Raw genomic sequence first — 18,797 nt, forward strand, 5'->3', positions numbered from 1 at the left:
CCTAAGTTTGAGGGTTGATTAAGGGTTATTGAAGAGAAGATAGGGAATAGGGCTGTTCTGGATCAAAATACAGGTTTATCTAGGTTAAAACATATATCTATGCAAAATATAATCTTTTATGGTTTGGTTTAAGTGGTTTTGCTAAGAGGGTATTTTGTAGGTTTTTTAAAATGTGATGACATTGGTCTGCAGACTTTTAGGGGTTTTGATGCTTTAATTAAACTCTGTTTTTTATTCTGTGCAACTACGGCAGTTCAGCGTAATTGTTTTAATTTTTATAATTTTGGGTAATTTATGTTAAATGTAGTGCAGGAGTACTGTGGAGTTTTAAGGGCTTTTTGGAAATTTTTTATAAAGTTTATGATATACTGCATCAGCCCATTGGTGAGTTTATGATTTTGAGGCGGTAGCTAATTTATTTTATAGTGGGTTCTATGGTCTTACGTATGTTTTTGGTGACTTATGGTTTTGTGACTTTGTGAGATTACATCTTGCAGGTGTGGTTATGGTGTTTTTGTCTATAGGCGTTAGTGCCGTTTTGGTGAATTCAGTCTTTTGCTAGGGGTTTTGGTTTGGTTGTTATAAAATGTTTGGTTTTTCTTTTAGTACTGGTGATTTTTGGAATTAATGGTGTTTGTTGGACACGTATCTGTCGGTGGTTATTGGATGGAAACAATTGTTCGTTAGGCTATGACGACATTACTGGGTGACCTAGATGTGACTGTTGCTGTTTTTTTTTTGTTTTCGGTACAAACTACGCTTGTTAATATTGAGAAAGACACTGAGTCCTTATTAGAGGAGATTAGAAATCAGGTTCAAGCGATAGTAGCAGCCTCATATTGGCGTATTTCTGCGGATGTGTTGCTTTTGGATGTTTTAGATTCGACTTTGAAGAACACAACATATAAATGGTGTTCAAACATGATATTTACTGTGGATCAGTTGTGTAGGTAATATTTTGGGGTTATGAATGTATATTTGTTTGATAGGTGGTTAATTGTTGAAGTTTCTATTAGTGATGAGAAACCTTTTCATAACTATATTATCAGACCTTTTCCTAATACCTTTAAGGGTATAGTGGTTACATGGAACTGATAAGAGACTTGTATATTCTAGGAGAGGAGTCTCAATCCTCTGCGATTGACTGAGGCAGGATGTGTATTAGTTTGTGGCGGATATGTGCGTGATATTAAGATTTTCCTTCTAAGGTACGTAGACGTGATGGCGTGCAAATTAGAACTTGTCCATGATGAGACGCCTCTATATTGTGACTAGTGAATTCCATATATCATGTGACCTCAACAAAGGTGGTTACGGCGATCTACTGCACCAAATGCATGATCTCCATGTACGATGAGGGTACCGATTCGCTTTTCCTACAAGGATCAAAGCTCTTTGATGGCTCATGCAAATTTTTCTCAGAATGGTTCCTGGTGTTAAGCAGACGGGTATACAACACATCAACCAAGTTATTTATGAAGCACTTACACGGAAACCTCTGGGTAATCAAAGTCCCAGAAACATAGATGATTATGATTCCTCCACTCGCTGAGGATGCGGAGGACGACTTTTTCTTCCCTGAACCTACACTCTTCCCACTATTGTGATATGGTTACAATCATTGCGTGAAACAGAAGATGGCACCAGAGACATCTTTGGTAGTGACACATAGTGGCTGAATAAATTTACGAGGAATACTCTTGCTTGTGCCGAGTCCTGACCAAAGGACGACATGTGGTGGCCTGGCTATGTTGACAGCTCCTATATGACAATAAATATATAATGTATGGGGCATTGGAATGTAGAGCATATGATACCCGATGGAATGCCTGACTGTGTTGGTGTGTTTAAGAAAACTCGGACGAGATGAATACTTGTCGGCACATACCAAGTTGTTTGTAAACGGGAGCTCTTGTGAAGAACAAAGAGGAATTCTGGTTGAGAAATCTAGGTAGGACACGTAGCCACGCCTGTTGACCTAGATCTGTCACGGGACTTCTGCATCACAGAGTGGCGAAGCAATATCCTAGAACAACAAGTGGGTTTGTGAGTTGCCTCTAAAAGGGGTCATTAGGGGATAATATAATAGAATTCCCAGTAAAGATGGATTATCCTGGCAGTATTGTGAATTCGTGAAACAGCTGCCTGAGAGAGGGCACAGGCTGCTTTTTTGTCAGTAAAGATGGATTTGTTATAGGTCATATGATAAGGGAATAGTCGACATGTAGCTATGACTCCGGTCAAACAGACATCAAAATCACTTTTTGGGAGTATTTAAAATAATTTTAAAATATTGTATTTACTCATTTGCTAGAAGTGAGGACATACATAAACTCTCATTCTATTTCTTTCTTTTTTTATGTTAAGTATGGGGATAAATATTATTTTGGTAGAACATGAGTTTTGTTTAATCTTAGTTTAATTTGAACTATGACATGAGAATAGGACAATGTGAGCAACTATTCAAGGGGAGACTTTGATACACGTGTGCGACGTTGGCAACCCCAGAGGTAGGTTTTTTTTTTCTGATCTCTGAAGTTGAAATTTAATGGTAGAATGAAAAGGGGATATATTTTGACGAAGTGCCAAGTATCTGGTACCTACACGTGACTCTTAATCCTGGGTTGGGAACACCATTTACTCTTGGTGCACAGTTTGGTCAAGTACCTGGTTACTAGTTACCTCACAACAGCCAGATACCTGAACCTTCATCACAAATACAAAACGACTGAATACTCTAAAGGTAACAGTGATCGCTTATAGAACTTAATAATCATTTAGGAAATCAGCCTAAGTTCATTAAAATAGGTGTGAGGTACTCTTGATTAAAGGGCATCACTTCTCCAACAATTTTAAAAGTAAACATTTTCCTGGTTTTAACTAACTTGAGGGAAAACTATACATCTACCTAAACAAAGTTAAATAGTTGGTGGATTCATAAAATGCTCATAAATTTTATATACAAAAATTAATATCTAAATTCAAAAATTATAAGTGAAGTTTGCAATCTAAGGGAAATTTGCTATTTCTTGTATTACAAACCTCTGGGGTTCTAGTACAGGTTCTTAGGTACTTTCATTTACCAGGATCATGTTCAAGGAAAGCAGGCACAAAAGCACTGTGGAAAAACTTAACAGTATTTATTACAAAATGGAGATAAACAGCTTAAATCAGCCTTGTGGGTTTGAGTAAAATTCATTCTACAAAACTGAGCTTAAACCAAGAGGACAAAATACCATTTCCTCAACGAGCCACAAATAGAACTAAAAGAGAGAACAAATGTTTCATAAGTCAGGGAGGATCCAAACATATGCCGGCCAAAACTATACTAAATAACAAATGGATGAAGGAAGTGAAAGATATCAAAACAAGGAAAACCTTAAATTTACCTACCTAGCCATACACAACTAAAGATATGGAATACTATCCACGATTACTTTAAAACACAACAATAATGGCAATAAACATATGATACGCACATAAGTGAAAACTATCACAATGTATATATATAATATATGTACTACATGTACATTGACAGTTCTTAATCCTTACGTCGGGGATGAACAACTGAAGTCAGGCCGAACTAGGAGTCCATAGCGAGCAACAAACTGCTACCAAAGGGATGGACACGATCGCCAGGACAACAGGGGTATAAGGCTCCTCGAAGGAAATACAACAGCTATGCTGTCTTACCTGGCGATTGCCTCCCTATGCTTCTCCTCACGAAACAGCGCTCACACACATCTCCGAAGAATAGCAGTAGGACGAAGGCAGAAAAGGCACAGTGAATCCAAAATCCGTACCGGGACCCAGCGACTGTATGAATTTTCCGTGGGCTCCTCCGAGAGGAATAAGGAGTAATAGGAGAATTCGCAAATAGTATACGCTTCTGAGGAAGCCCGTAAAGCAGACACTAAGGTCGCACGTGAATGAAGCAATAGCTCACATCACAAGACCCGTGATCCGGACATCCAACAGTACCAGAGTCGCAGGTGACTAAGGCACCTACGGACGGTCGTCCGACAAAGAATCCAACAGCACTGTTTTCAACATACCCTGCCAAAAGGTCGTCCTCCAATAATCCAAAAGCGTAAGCTGCTCAAGGAGATGGTCTAACAAGGAGCGTTCCAAAAGCCCGAACTTACGTGGGCAGACCATCAGCGTTCACAGTACACCTACGAACCATCCACCGTAGCTCAAAAATAAATTACAAAACAATTGTTAGAACGATAGTTCACAGAAACAAACAAAGGAGGAGGAGGCGCTCAACAACACAAAAACCCTTCCATTAACTAACCAGCATACAGCTGCTTAAGCAAAAGAAACTTAAAGGAAACAAGGCTGATTTAAACTCGAGAAAAAAAAAAACTACGTTAACGTAATAACATGAAAACAAAAGTTTTATTAATTCTTGAATAATCACTACACAATTTTAGATCAAAGTTTATCAAGAAAATTAATGAATCAAATTTTAAATTATTCAAGTAAAGTTCCAATTACAAAGCAACATTTCAATTTGAAAAGAAATTTAATTAATGCAAATTAAATCACAAGTGTTAGATAAAAACAATTATACAATAAGAAATATTCAAACTAATTAAACAAAATTAAAATATAAAAAACATAGAATAATATGGAAAAGCATTAAAAGCAATGATAGTACATTAAACATTAAAGATGCAAAAGAACAAAATAAAAGGAAATTGCATAAAGAGTAATAATTTTATCCTGTATACAAAACCTTAATCCTTTGAACCCTTTGGGCTTGTTGTACTAGCCAACAAAAAAGTTTTAATTATTCGTTGCTTAATTCATAAAATGAACTTTTTCCTTATTTAGATCAGTCTAGTAGCTTCAGTGGTTCCTAGTGAATAATTTGAATCTAATTTAAGATAAATCAGCATCCCCACTTCCCTCTAAAATCTTTCAAAATAGATAAATAAACCAAAGAAACAAATCTCCTTTTCTTCCCGGCTTTTGACCGCGTTCAGACATGATACAAACTACCTGCTTTCCGCGCTGCAAAGGTGTGAGCAAGGGCTCAAGCGAGGGATCATGAGGGTAAAGGGATGGGGGTAAAGGGATAGGGGTGAAGGTCACTCTTTCTGTGCCCGAACTCGTTTGCCCAAGAGAATGTATGGGAAAAATACAATGGAGACATCCTACATGAAGAAAAATATTAGTTCATGTGAACACGAAAATTCTTGACCCGACCGTGATGGAATAATTAATTCTCTTGATTTGTTATTCATTTTCTACCATTAGAATATTTCGGTTCATTGTCAACGAAATAAACAAAAATAATGAAAGGCAAAAGATTAACATAAAACATCTTCTGCAATAACAGTATCTCTCTCTCTCTCTCTCTCTCTCTCTGTGTGTATATATATATATATATATATATATATATATATATATATATATATATATATATATACGTATATATATATATGTATATATATGTATATATATATTTATATATATATATATATATATATATATATATAATATATATAATAGAGAGAGAGAGAGAGAGAGAGAGAGAGAGAGAGAGAGATAACTGTTATTGCAGATGTTTTATGTTAATCTTTTGCCTTTCATTATTTTTGTTTATTTCGTTGACAATGAACCGAATATTCTAATGGTAGAAATGAATAACAAATCAAGAGAATTAATCATATATATATATATATATATATATATATATATATATATATATATATATATATATATATATATATAATATCATTTATTTCAGCTCAGGGCCATATACATAGAATATACAAAATACAGACGGTAACATACACAATCTACATACATGAGACATGATAAAAAAATGAATAAACGGCACTTATCAACACAATAGCTGAGGTAGCATAAAAGATTGTAATCTTAATACTGGTAATAACAGTAATGATATTAGTGAGGGAAAAAATGCATTAGTGTACGGATTATATGTCTTAAATTTCAACTAAAGATCTTAGGTGGTTACAGTAGTCAGGTCCAGAGGGCTAAATACAAAAATTGAATGTAGAAAAACTTTAACTTCATAGTATTCACAGTAATCATGAAAAATTAAAATATCAGCAATACATATAATAATAATGACAGAATCTGCAGATGGCATCTTGCCAATACAGCGATTAATTCCTTTGGGGGACAAAGGCCTAATTTTCTCATCATTCCTACTATTTAGATTTTCTTCTGCTTCACTCCTTAGGATGCTTTGTATGAGCGAGTTGCTGCTGTTTCTCACTCGGGTTATCAGACTGGACATTGTTCGCCTTACAACGATTTTTAAATTGTCCAGGTGGTTTTCTATGAACATCTGTGTGGCAGAGTGGTAGTGAGGAATATTTGTGAGGCGTCTCAAAATGTCATTGTGCACCACAGTGATATGTCTCATTGTCTCTCGGGTATAGTTCATCCAGAGGGACCACCCATAGATACTGTACGAGCAAAAGAGCAGTAGTTTCACATCTCGGTGACAAAAGGCAAACCTCCTTGCAATCATGTTGCCAGTTGCACATAGTTTACGACGCCTCTGTTCAATGTCTACCATATCTTTTAGGTCGTCTGTGATAATGTGACCCAAATACGGAAATTTGCGCACAAATTCCTGCTGACGGTTTCCGAGGAAAATTTGTGATTCTGCAATATGCTTAACCTATCTTGGGAGCAGCGACATGCACTGGGTCTTGGTTTCATTGTATAGTATATCAAATTCCTCTGCCTATTGGAGGCAATTGTCGATGAGCCATTGGAGACCTTGCACTGATGGGGAAATCAGAACCATACCGTCGACATAACAGAGATTGTTTATAGTTGTTTCATTGACAGTGCATCCAATTGGGAGTGAGTTCAGTTTGACATTCAAGGCATCTGAGTAGGGGAAAAAAACCCATTGTCCCTCAACACCAAGGTGGTAATTCCCCAGGTAGTCAATTTTTCTACCTGGGGATTAGCACCTTGGTGTCAAATTTCACACCTTTTAATGAGGCATTAATTACTTTTCACTCCTTTAGGTGGAAAAATTACCCATAAAGGTGTGAATATAACAATAGGTGTGAAATTTCCACAAGGTTTTCCCAAGGTCCGTTGTCCCCGGCGCAGCGCAGATAACAAAAAAAACCCTGATTTCAACCATGCTCCCCCCCCCCCCGCCCCCCCCCCCCCCCCCCCCCCCCACCCCAAGTTCCCTTCATAGTCTACAGAGGTAAAAAAAAAACCCTGATTTCAACCATGGGCCCCCCCAAAGTTCCTCATAGCCTACGGAGGTAAATACCCTGATTTTAACCCTGACTCTGAGCTTCTACATTGCTCTAAGGAGGTAAAAAAAACCCAGATTTCAACTCTGACCCCAAAGTCCTTCATATTCTACGGAGGTAAAAACCCTGATTTCTTAAGTCAATAAGGTACACTGAAAATTAACTTAACAAAACCCATTTCAGTCTTAATCACTTATGATATGTGTGTATAGATGCATAATATTCCATACATAAAGAAGTTAAATGGAAAATCAGATTACATACGGAACTGTTATTATTTTTGTAACAAAAGTCATACAGAAATACATGGGGAATGGTATACATGAATTAATATTCCATACAAAGTCATACAAAAATACACTGGAAAAGGTGTACAAAAGAATACACGGACATGATATACATTCGTTTTACGAAAATAATACATCATCGAGACACATTGCTAGTATATACCACACACATCCTCCCCAGTTTTTTGATCATGTGTGAAAGACAATTCATCTATTACATCTAAGCTTGATAAGTTCTTTATATATAAATCTTCCACACATTTTTCCTCTAGCAAGGATAAATTCTTTTTCATGATGACCACACAAGTGATTTTACCAATTTTTTTCCACTTCTTCACTGAATGTAGATAACACAGGTAAATATTGATTCAGTCATGTCATGTTAACTCGTTCACTTTGTCCGATACTGGTGGGGAAGATATCATATATGACATAGTAATACGATGATTTAAATAATTCTTCTTTCAATTCCTTCACTGAAGAAAAGGAGTGGTTGAACCTCATCGGCTTGGTATCCCTGCTCAAACGGTCAGCATGATCCTCATCTTTGGAATATGCTACTCTCTTTTGTGTGTATTCATTTTCTTCATCAGGGGCACCTATGCCATATTGGGTTAATAAAGTAGCTACGGTGGGGAGATCTACTTTATCGTCACATTCCCTGTTCACAATGGTAGACCCTTCAATCCAGCAATCGCGAAGACAGGTGTGCGTTGCACCAGCTCAAGAATATCGAAAGCCTGCAATCTCGGAGTATGGTTAACTTCAAACGATGTCTTCAACCACACCATAATTCCAGCATGTAACACAATTAGTGGCCACTACTAAACAAGTATTTTTCTTCCTAGACCTATTTTCAGACAAGTTCCTTAAAACTAACTTGCACGAGGAGGTTGACGAAGCCATGGTGAGAGTGTGCATCTTAATATTCCAATGGTTCAAGACTTAATGAGCCACCGAATCCCGCATTTGAGCTTCCCCGCCACCCTGACACTATGAGCTATTAAAGACGCTCCCCTTTATCACAATCACTAATTAAAAAAGTTGTATCATGCCACCCTCTAAGCCTCCCACCCAAAGCTATGAATCAAAACCCGACCCACTTTCGAACTGTTATCGGGACCTCTGACTAAGTTGTATCTTGTAAAGGGTTAATCAAATGGATGATCGCAGGGATAACAAAGTATATGTAGCAGGTAATTACAGGTCTATCACCTACCGACCAGTAATGTGGAAGTTACGAAAAGGTATCAACAGTGAAAGGCCATACAACTACCTAGAGGATACAAACACCCTCCATCACCAAAAGAAAGGCTGCAGAAGGAAGTGTAGGGGCACAAAAGGCCAGCTCCTGATAGACAAAATGTTAATGAAGAAAAGTAAGAGAATGACAACCAACCTAAGCATGGCATGGATTGACTACAAGAAAGTCTTCGACATGATACCATCAAAGTGGCTAATAGAATGCCTGAAAATGTATGGGAGAGAGGAAAACACCAACAGCTTCCTAAAAAATACAATGTGCAACTGGAATATAATACTTACAAGCTCTGATATAAGACTAGCAGAAGTTAACATCAGGAGAAGGATCTTTCAAGCTACTCACTGTTCCCACTACTCTTTATAGTAACCATGATTCCCATGACAAAAGTACTGCAGAAGAGGGAAACTAGGTACCAACTCAAGAAAGGAGGCAACAGAATTAACCATCTGATGTTCATGGACATCAAGCTGAATGGTAAGAACATCAGTGTAATAGATAGTCTAATCCCGACTCTAAGGATTGTATTTGGGGACATCAGGATAGAAAAATGTGCCTTGGTCAACATACAAAATGGGAAAATGACAAGGACTGAAGGGATAAAGCTACCAGATGGGAATAATATCAAATACATAGATCAGACAGGATACAAATATCTAGGAATAATAAAAGGAGAGGATATAAAGCACCAAGAGATGAAAAACACAATCAGGAAAGAATATAGGCAGAGAGTTAAGGCGATACTCAAGTCAAAACTTAATGCCGGGAATATGATAAAAGCCATAAACACAATGGCAGTACCAATAATTAGATAAAACACAGGAGTAATGGAATGGAAGAAGGCTGAACTCTTCATCATAGACCAGTAAACTAGGAAACACGTGACAACACACAAAACATTATGCCCTAAGAGCAAATACAGACACACTATACATAACACAAAAAGGAGTGGATTACTAAGCATAAGGGACTGTGTCAACATCGAGAGCAGAGCACTGGGGCAATATCTGAAAACCAGTGAAGACGAGTGGCTTAGGAGTGTATGGGAAGAAGGACTAATAAAAGTAGATGAAGACCCAGAAATATACAGAGAAAGGAGTGACAAACAGAACGAAGGAATGACAGAACAAACCAATACATGAACAGTACATGAGACAGACTACAGAGCTGTCCATTGATGAAACATGGCAATAGCTACAGAGGGGAGAACTCAAGAAGGGAACAGAAGAAATTCTAACAATGGCACAAGATCAGGCCCTAAGAACCAAGTATGTTAAGAGAACTATAGATGAAAATAACATCTCGCCCATATGCAGGAAGTGCAATATAAAAAACTAATATCCAGTACTTGCACAGAACCAGTACAAAAAGAGACACGATTCAGTGACAAAAGCCCTCCACTGGAGCCTGTGCAAGACACCAGCTAGCTTGCAGTAATAAGTGGTACGAACACCAACCTGAGGGAGTGATAGAAAACGATCAGGCAAAGATCCTCTGGGACTATGGCATCAAAACAGATGGGGTGATACAGGGCAATAGGCCAGACGTGACGTTGACTGACAAAATTAAGAAAAAAATTATCACTTAGCGATGTCGCAATACCATGGGACACTAGAGTAGATGAAAAAATTGATAATTATCAAACCTGAAACTAAAAATAAGAAGGATATGGGGTATGCCAGTGGAAATTGTAGCCATAGTCGTAGGAACACTCAGCATGATCCCAAGAGCTCTGAAAAAGAACCTGGAAAAATTAGACGCTGAAGTAGCTCTAGGACTCATGCAGAAGAGTGTGCTACTAGAATCAACGCGCATAGTAAGAAAATTGACGGATTCCTAGGAGACAGGATGCAGCCAGGAATCCCACACTATGAAAACGACCCAGTGAGATAGAATGACTGTGATAGACCAAAATAAATAAATAAACAAATAAATAAATAAATACATAATAATAATAATAACAATAATAATAATAATAATAATAATAATAATAATAATAATAATAATAATAATAGGCGATACTCAAGTCAAAACTCAACGCCGGAAATATGATAAAAGCCATAAACACATGGGCAGTGCCAGTAATCAGATACAGCGCAGGAATAGTGGAATGGACGAAGGCAGAACTCCCGCAGCATAGATAAGAGAAAACCAGGAAACCATATGACAATACACAAAGCACTACACCCACCCAAGAGCAAATACGGACAGACTATACATAACACGAAAGGAAGGAGGGAGGGGGACTACTAAGTATAGAGGACTGCGTCAACATCGAGAACAGAGCACTGGGCAATATCTGAAAACCAGTGAAGACGAGTGGCTAAAGAGCATGGAATGGGAAGAAGGACTAATAAAAGTAGACGAAGACCCAGAAATATACAGAGACAGGAGAAAGACAGACAGAACAGAGGACTGGCACAACAAACCAATGCACGGACAATACATGAGACAGACTAAAGAACTAGCCAGCGATGACAATTGGTAATGGCTACAGAGGGGAGAGCTAAAGAAGGAAACTGAAGGAATGATAACAGCGGCACAAGATCAGGCCCTAAGAACCAGATATTCAAAGAACGATTCAGACGGAAATACAATCATCTCTCCCATATGTAGGAAGTGCAATACAAAAATGCAACCATAAACCACATAGCAAGTGAATGCCCGGCACTTTGCACAGAACCAGTACAAAAGGAGGCATGATTTTCAGTAGCAAAAGCCCTCCCACTGGAGCCTGTGCAAGAACATCAGCTACCTTGCAGTAATAAGTGGGTTACGAGCACCAACCTGAAGGAGTGAGTAGAAAACGATCAGGCAAAGATCCTCTGGGACTATGGTATCAGACGGATAGGGTGATACGTGCAAACAGACCAGACGTGACGTTGATTGACAAAGTCAGAAGAAAGTATCACTCATTGATGTCGCAATACCATGGGACACCAGAAGTTGAAGAGAAAGAGAGGGAAAAAATGGATAAGTATCAAGATCTGAAAATAGAAATAAGAAGGATATGGGATATGCCAGTGGAAATCGTACCCATAATCATAGGAGCTAGCATGATCCCAAGATCCCTGAAAAGGAATCTAGAAAAAACTAGAGACTGAAGTAGCTCCAGGACTCATGCAGAAGAGTGTGATCTAGAAACGGCACACATAGTAAGAAAAGTGGATGGACTCCTAAGGAGGCAGGATGCAACCCGGAACCCCACACTATAAATACCACCCAGTCGAATTGGAGGACTGTGATAGAGCAAAAAAAAAAAAAAAAAAAATTATAATAATAATAATGATAATATATTTTAGTAAAGGCACACAAAAATTAACTCTGGAAAAAAATTACATCACAGATAGTTAGAAGTAGCCATTGCAGCAGGAAAGACGCAGTATCAATTATGAAAATACAGTTGGTTATCATTCAGTTATGTTTTTTGGAGATACTATCAATATCCTCTAATGTCTTTGATGAAACTTAGTAAGTGGGTACCTTGTCTATTGCTGATCTGTTTTCAATAAAGTGTTTTAGAAATCGGACTATATTTCAAGGTTACTGGTCATTTCAAAAGTTAGCATTTAATATTTCTCTGGTTCTGATAAGCTCGATAGGTGGTTCCCTAGATGGCTGATGAAAATTTTCACAAATATTAATACCTCCTTGATTTAATTTTCAAGGGCATACATCCTTATGTAAATCAAAATATAATTTTTATTTTATATAAATGAATATTGTCAAGCAACCACCTTGGAGGTTGGTGATAATCATTCCAAAATATTTTTGGTTATGTTAATTTGATGAAACCTTAAGTTAGGTGGTTATTTGGTTGGCCCATTTTCCTACCTTTATGTCTTCAAATCTGAGTCAATTTAATTCAGAATTTGATGATAGTTTGTAGATATGATTTCTGGCATTTGGGGTAGATAATTAAAATTCCCAAAGTAATTTTTATCGAAATTTAAAGCCCTCAAAATAATTTTTTTATGATTTTGTTGAAGCATTGTAAATAAAAAGCTGCAATAGTGACAATGAAGACCACTGCATTACTAAAAAGTCTGTATTAGACAGTAATAACCTGTTTTGTCAGTACCTACAGATACAATTGAAATGCAATTGAACTTGATACAGAGGTCAGTCACAGAAGTCTCAACAAGGTGAAAACTCAGGTAAAAAGCGTGTATTGTTGTAAACAACAAACAGGTCATGCAAACAATAAATAACAGATAAAACAAAGAAAAGAAAAACAAATGAAAAACCTAATATTCTATTAGAATATATTTAAAGAAAATAAAGCACTGCCATTATTTTAGGTTTTGTCTTCACCTATTAAAAATAAGTTCAATTTCAGAGATCATGCATTCATATGTTTCCTGAAGTTTTGGGAAAATATTGCATTGTCATGGCTATGTAAACGGATAGCCGAGCCGTGAAATGCATTTTTTTCCTTGTAAACTTCAGGAGACTGGTAGACTTAGCAGTTGTTGCCACCACCACGTTTTCCTGTGTTTGTTAAACTATTGCTCTTGTTGTTATTATTTTCTACAAAGTAGAATGCACTGGATTGTTTAAACATAATTATTTATCTTGTACACTTCAACTCAAATGAAGGAATTTTCCATCTGCATGGGCATTTTAACAAGCAACACTTTTTGCTAGTCCTCTGAATGTTGTCCAACGGAATAAAATAATTTTCTGCTAACTTTAGAATTTCTTTGCCTCGGGTTAAAGTCGTTCCACCATCACTCACTTTAAAGTTGAGAGTTACGACATGACATCAGTCCCGAATCAGTTAATCTGGGATTTATCACGTTATGTGGTTTATCAAGGCTTGTTACTTCCAATTTATGGAAGATTAATTTCGACTAGCAGAAATGATCTTCCTAAGTGAACGCCGAGCAGGTATCGACCGGCGAAGAAATTTGTGCTTAAATAGTATTTGGATCCTCGATGGCAGTTAGCAGGAATGTCCATGTCCCTAGGGCTCAATGTGTTAGGATATGTGTTAAATTTAGGGGTATGGATATTTTTAAAGGAAAAAATATGGTTTGTTAAAAAATATAAAACACAGTTATTTAAGCACAACGAGTCTATTGCATGTAATAATATAAATAACATGCTGGAAGTAAACCCTCTTTTAAACATGTTTTATTAAAAGTAATTGCTGCCACAGATGTGTTGATTGCTTAAACTGGTGAGCAACGCACTGAAGGTTGGCATGTCTCAAATAGGTAATAATAATAATAATAATAATAATAATAATAATAATAATAATAATAATGAACCAAACAAAAACTTCTTTCAGTTTTCTTCTGAAGATTGAAAGGAAAAACCACCAACAAAATCACTGTGTAACTTGTTTACTTCTAAGTATTTTCATTACCTTTACTCCACACTCGAGGGTGGAGTAAAAGTAAATGTAAATACTTAGAAGTAAACAAGTTACACAGTGATTTTGTGTGTGTGTTTTTTTAATAATAATAATAATAATAATAATAATAATAATAATAATAATAATAATAATAATAATAATAATGTTTTCATTTGTCTTAGGTTTACTCCTCTTAACGTGTCGACAGCGCACAAGGCAGTCATCTATGAGAGTATTACAGTAAAGTGAATTAAGATACGTTTTTACAAGTATTTTATAGTATGCAAGGTCGTGTACAATCGGTGGGCGGGTCGATGAGCAGGGATTTTAATTGGTCGTTGGATGGTAACGAAATCTCTCCCTGAGGCGATGAGACCTGCGAAGTCTGGCCGGAGTTATTAGCGTGGGTTGGGTGTTGGTTGGGTACCCACCTCTTGGGCGGCAGGTACTGCTGCATTCTGTACAGATGACACATCTTCCGCTCGTTCTCTCCCGCTTTCTCTCTCTGCTTCTTCCTCTCTTTCTCTGTCTCTCAGTTTCTTTCTTTCTCTCTCTGCAAATTCCTCTCTCTCTCTCTCTCTCTCTCTTTCTCGTTCGCTCATTCTTATTCTCTCTCTTTCTCTCTCTGCTTGTTCCTCTCTCTCTCTTTCTCTTTCTCTCTCTGCCTGTTCCTCTCTCTCTCTTTCTCTTTCTCTCTCTGCTTGTTCCTCTCTCTCTCTTTCTCTTTCTCTCTCTCTCTGACTCTCCCCCCTCGATCTCTCCTCTCTCTCTCGTGGCGGTATACGGAGTCGGTTGGTATAGACTTTATCACACTTTTTGCACTCTTTTGTTCATTACTACTCCAATCACCATCAAAATGTTAAATTCTCTGTTTTTTCTGAGATGTTTCTTAAATACCCAAGGACTTTTGTAGAGGTGGCATGGAAAAGAGCTAGAAAAACATTTTATTCAACTAATGACAAACTTGAATTTAGTAAGAATAACATTCTAAAATTACCGTATGATGAAAGGTTTTTAGATATTCCTAGAATTTTAAAGCTTTTTAAACATAAATGTTGTTTCAGTAATATTAATGTCAAGAGTTTAATAATCAAAAATTCTCCTAAAGATCTTCCAGGCTGCATATATGAAATTCCTTGCAAAAAGTGTTATAAAGTCTATTACGGACAAACAGGTAAATCTCTTTCACAACGTCTCAAACAGCATCAGTATTTTGTGAGAACTGGGCAAATATCGAATGCATTATTCATACATATGAGAGATTTAGACCATCCTATTAACTGGAGTCAAGCAAGAGCCTTAATCCCATGTAATGACACAGTTAAAAGGAATATCATTGAATCTTGTTTCATCAAGTCAAATAATAGAAATGTTCTAAATTTAAGTCTTGGTTTATTTAAACTTGATGCTTTCATAATGAAAAAAGTTGTAGATAAATATAAGCAACAAAATTAATATATTCAGTTTTTACATGTTTTGGACTGTAAAGAAACTTTGTAATTTCGGTTAGGGTCAATCTGTTTAGGTTTGTGACCGTGTGATATCCGATAATCCTGGATTATCTCTTTTAATTTTTACCCTTTTGACAATTAACTATCTGGTATTCTTGATCTTGTGTTGTACCTGAGACCTTTCTCTCCAATTGTACCTCATTAACTCCTTGACAATGTCTGAGTAAAGACGAAAGCGCTTGAATTTCTGACTATCATTTTCCTGTGGAATTCGCTTATTTATGAAAGTCACGTGCATCTACTGTGATTTTTTTAAGCATATATATATAAATATATGAACGGAGAAAGCAGGCGAGTCAGCCAAAGTGATAAAATGCACAGGAAGCAGGAGCAGGAACAAACATGGCGAAGTATTTTACACTTTATTCCGACGCGTTTCGCATTCGGCAGAATGCTCTTCAGGGTCTGTATAATCAAATAATGACTAATATAATTAAATTGATTTGAAAATTGTCTAAAAATTATTTATTTCAAACTAGTTTAAATGAAAAACTGAAACTTCACACATAGATAAAAATACACTAACAATTGATAAAACAACACGAGAAGTTAAAAGCACATACGTTAGTTAAAAGTTCAGATGGAAAGTTAAAACAAAAAACCAAATAAATAAATTAGTAAAATACAAAGTTAAAAAAATATTTGAGGAGCACTGGGGGTCGACCTACCATGGTAGAGATAAATAAAAAACTAAAAGAAATGTACACAGAAACATAGGCTTAAGAGAGAAACAAGGGGGTGGAGGTGGTCTGGTTGTTTCAACTGCGGAACAAGTTGTTTAATAAAAAAGGCTCTCCAGGATCAACAGTTCATTTGGGCTGGAGGTTTGACCAACAACGACAAAATCTTCATATTTAATATTAACTTTACATTTTTTGCTATGTTCACGTATACTGACTGTTCGGGATTTGATAATGAACATCCAGTACGAAACTAACTCCCTTGTGGCAGTCTATGCGAAACCCTCATCACCTCTGAGAAGAACCCACGTAGTTCCCAGACTACATCTGGGACAAGAATATTTGTACACTATACCAGAGGACATGAGGGGGCATAAACGATCTTTAAATTTAAATATGGATCAATTGTTAGTGGATTTGACCGGAATGAGTTTTACCCTTTAATGCGCCAAAGTATTTTGTACAATTTTTGTAAATTCGGCCCTAAAGGAATCATCATGTAAATATGGGAATCGGGCATAAAAAGGAAGCTTTGGACATTATGTTTCATTGGTGTTGGTGCAAAACTCTTATTAAGGACCTTGTAAATAATTCTGTTGACGAGCTTGGTGGAAAGCAGTTATCCTTAAAATATGCTAAAAGAAAGGCAATTTCTTTATGAAATACGTGCCAGTTAGACGTAAGAGAGACGGCTCTATATACAAGGGTAAAATTGAGTTAGATTTAAAAATTACTAAAACAAAAGCTATGAAAATTCGTTCCCAAACCTGTAAATGTCTTTTTTCCTAAAAATTGTAGGTGTTAAACTTACTGTTTTTAAAGAATCAGTTACTCCCCCAAGATTCTGATACATTTATGGCGAGCTTTGATGTTGAATCCCTTTTTACCAATGTTCCTGTTAGGGAGACCATTAGCATAATTTTAGACAAGTTATTTCCCCACAACCTGATTCGTACTTTCACAATTTTAATCGTTCTACCTTTAAGTCTCTTTTAAAGAAAATGGCGGTGCTGGACACCGCCTTTATTTTAACAATAACTTATATAGACAAGTGGAGGGTATGGCTATGGGGTCTCCGTTAGGTCCTACCTTTTCCAATATCTTTATGTGCTCGCTGGAAGAGCGCTTTTTGGACGAGTGCCCTCTTTCCTTCCGCCCTTTATTTTAGGAAAAGTACGTTGACGACACCTTCACCCTTTTCAGGCGTAATTTTGATTGCCATGCATTTTTAGAATTCATTAATTCATATCACCCAAATATTAAGTTTACCTTGAAAGTGAAATGAACGACCGTCTTCCGTTTTTAGATGTAGAAGTATTTCGTGAAAACAGTAAGTTTAAACACTACAATTTTTAGGAAAAGACATTTACAGGTTTGGGAACGAATTTTCATAGCTTTTGTTTTAGTAATTTTAAAATCTAACTCAATTTTACCCTTGTATATAGAGCCGTCTCCCTTACGTCTAACTGGCACGTATTTCATAAAGAAATTGCCTTTCCTTTTTTTAGCATATTTTAAGGATAACTGCTTTCCCACCAAGCTCGTCAACAGAATTATTTACAAGGTCCTTAATAAAGAGTTTTGCACCAACACCAATGAAATTAATGTTCCAAAGCTTCCTTTTTATGCCCGATTCCCATATTTACATGATGATTCCTTTAGGGCCGAATTTACAAAAATTGTACAAAAATACTTTGGCGCATTAAAGGTAAAACTCATTCCGGTCAATCCCCTAACAATTGGATCCCATATTTAAATTTAAAGATCGTTTATGCCCCCTCATGTCCTTCTGGTAAGTTTACAAATATTCTTGTCTCCAGATGTAGTCTGGGAACTTACGTGGGTTCTTCTCAGAGGATGATGAGGGTTCGCATAGACTGCCACAAGGGAGTTAGTTTTCGTACTGGATGTTTCATTATCAAATCCCGAACAGTCCAGTATACGTGAACATAGCAAAAAATGTAAAGTTAATATTATAGAAGATTTTGTCGTTGTTGGTCAAACCTCCAGCCCAAATGAACTGTGATCCTGGAGAGCCTTTTTATTAAACAAACTTGTTCCGCAGTTGAACAACCAGACCACCCTCCACCCCCTTGTTTTCTCTCTTAAGCCTATGTTTCTGTGTACATTCTTTTAGTTTTTTATTTAGTATCTCTTACCATGGTAGGTTCGACCCCCAGTGCTCCTCAAATATTTTTTTAACTTTGTATTTTACTAATTTATTTATTTGGTTTTTTGTTTTACTTTCCATCTGAACTTTTAACTAACGTATGTGCTTTTAACTTCTCGTGTTGTTTTATCAATTTTGTTAGTGTATTTTTTATCTATGTGTGAAGTTTCGTTTTTCATTTTAACTAGTTTGTAAATAATTTTTAGAGAATTTTCAAATCAATTTAATTTATATTAGTCATTATTTATTATACAGACCCTG

Source organism: Macrobrachium nipponense, chromosome 13 (assembly GCF_015104395.2).
Source record: "Macrobrachium nipponense isolate FS-2020 chromosome 13, ASM1510439v2, whole genome shotgun sequence".
Classification (NCBI taxonomy): domain Eukaryota; kingdom Metazoa; phylum Arthropoda; class Malacostraca; order Decapoda; family Palaemonidae; genus Macrobrachium; species Macrobrachium nipponense.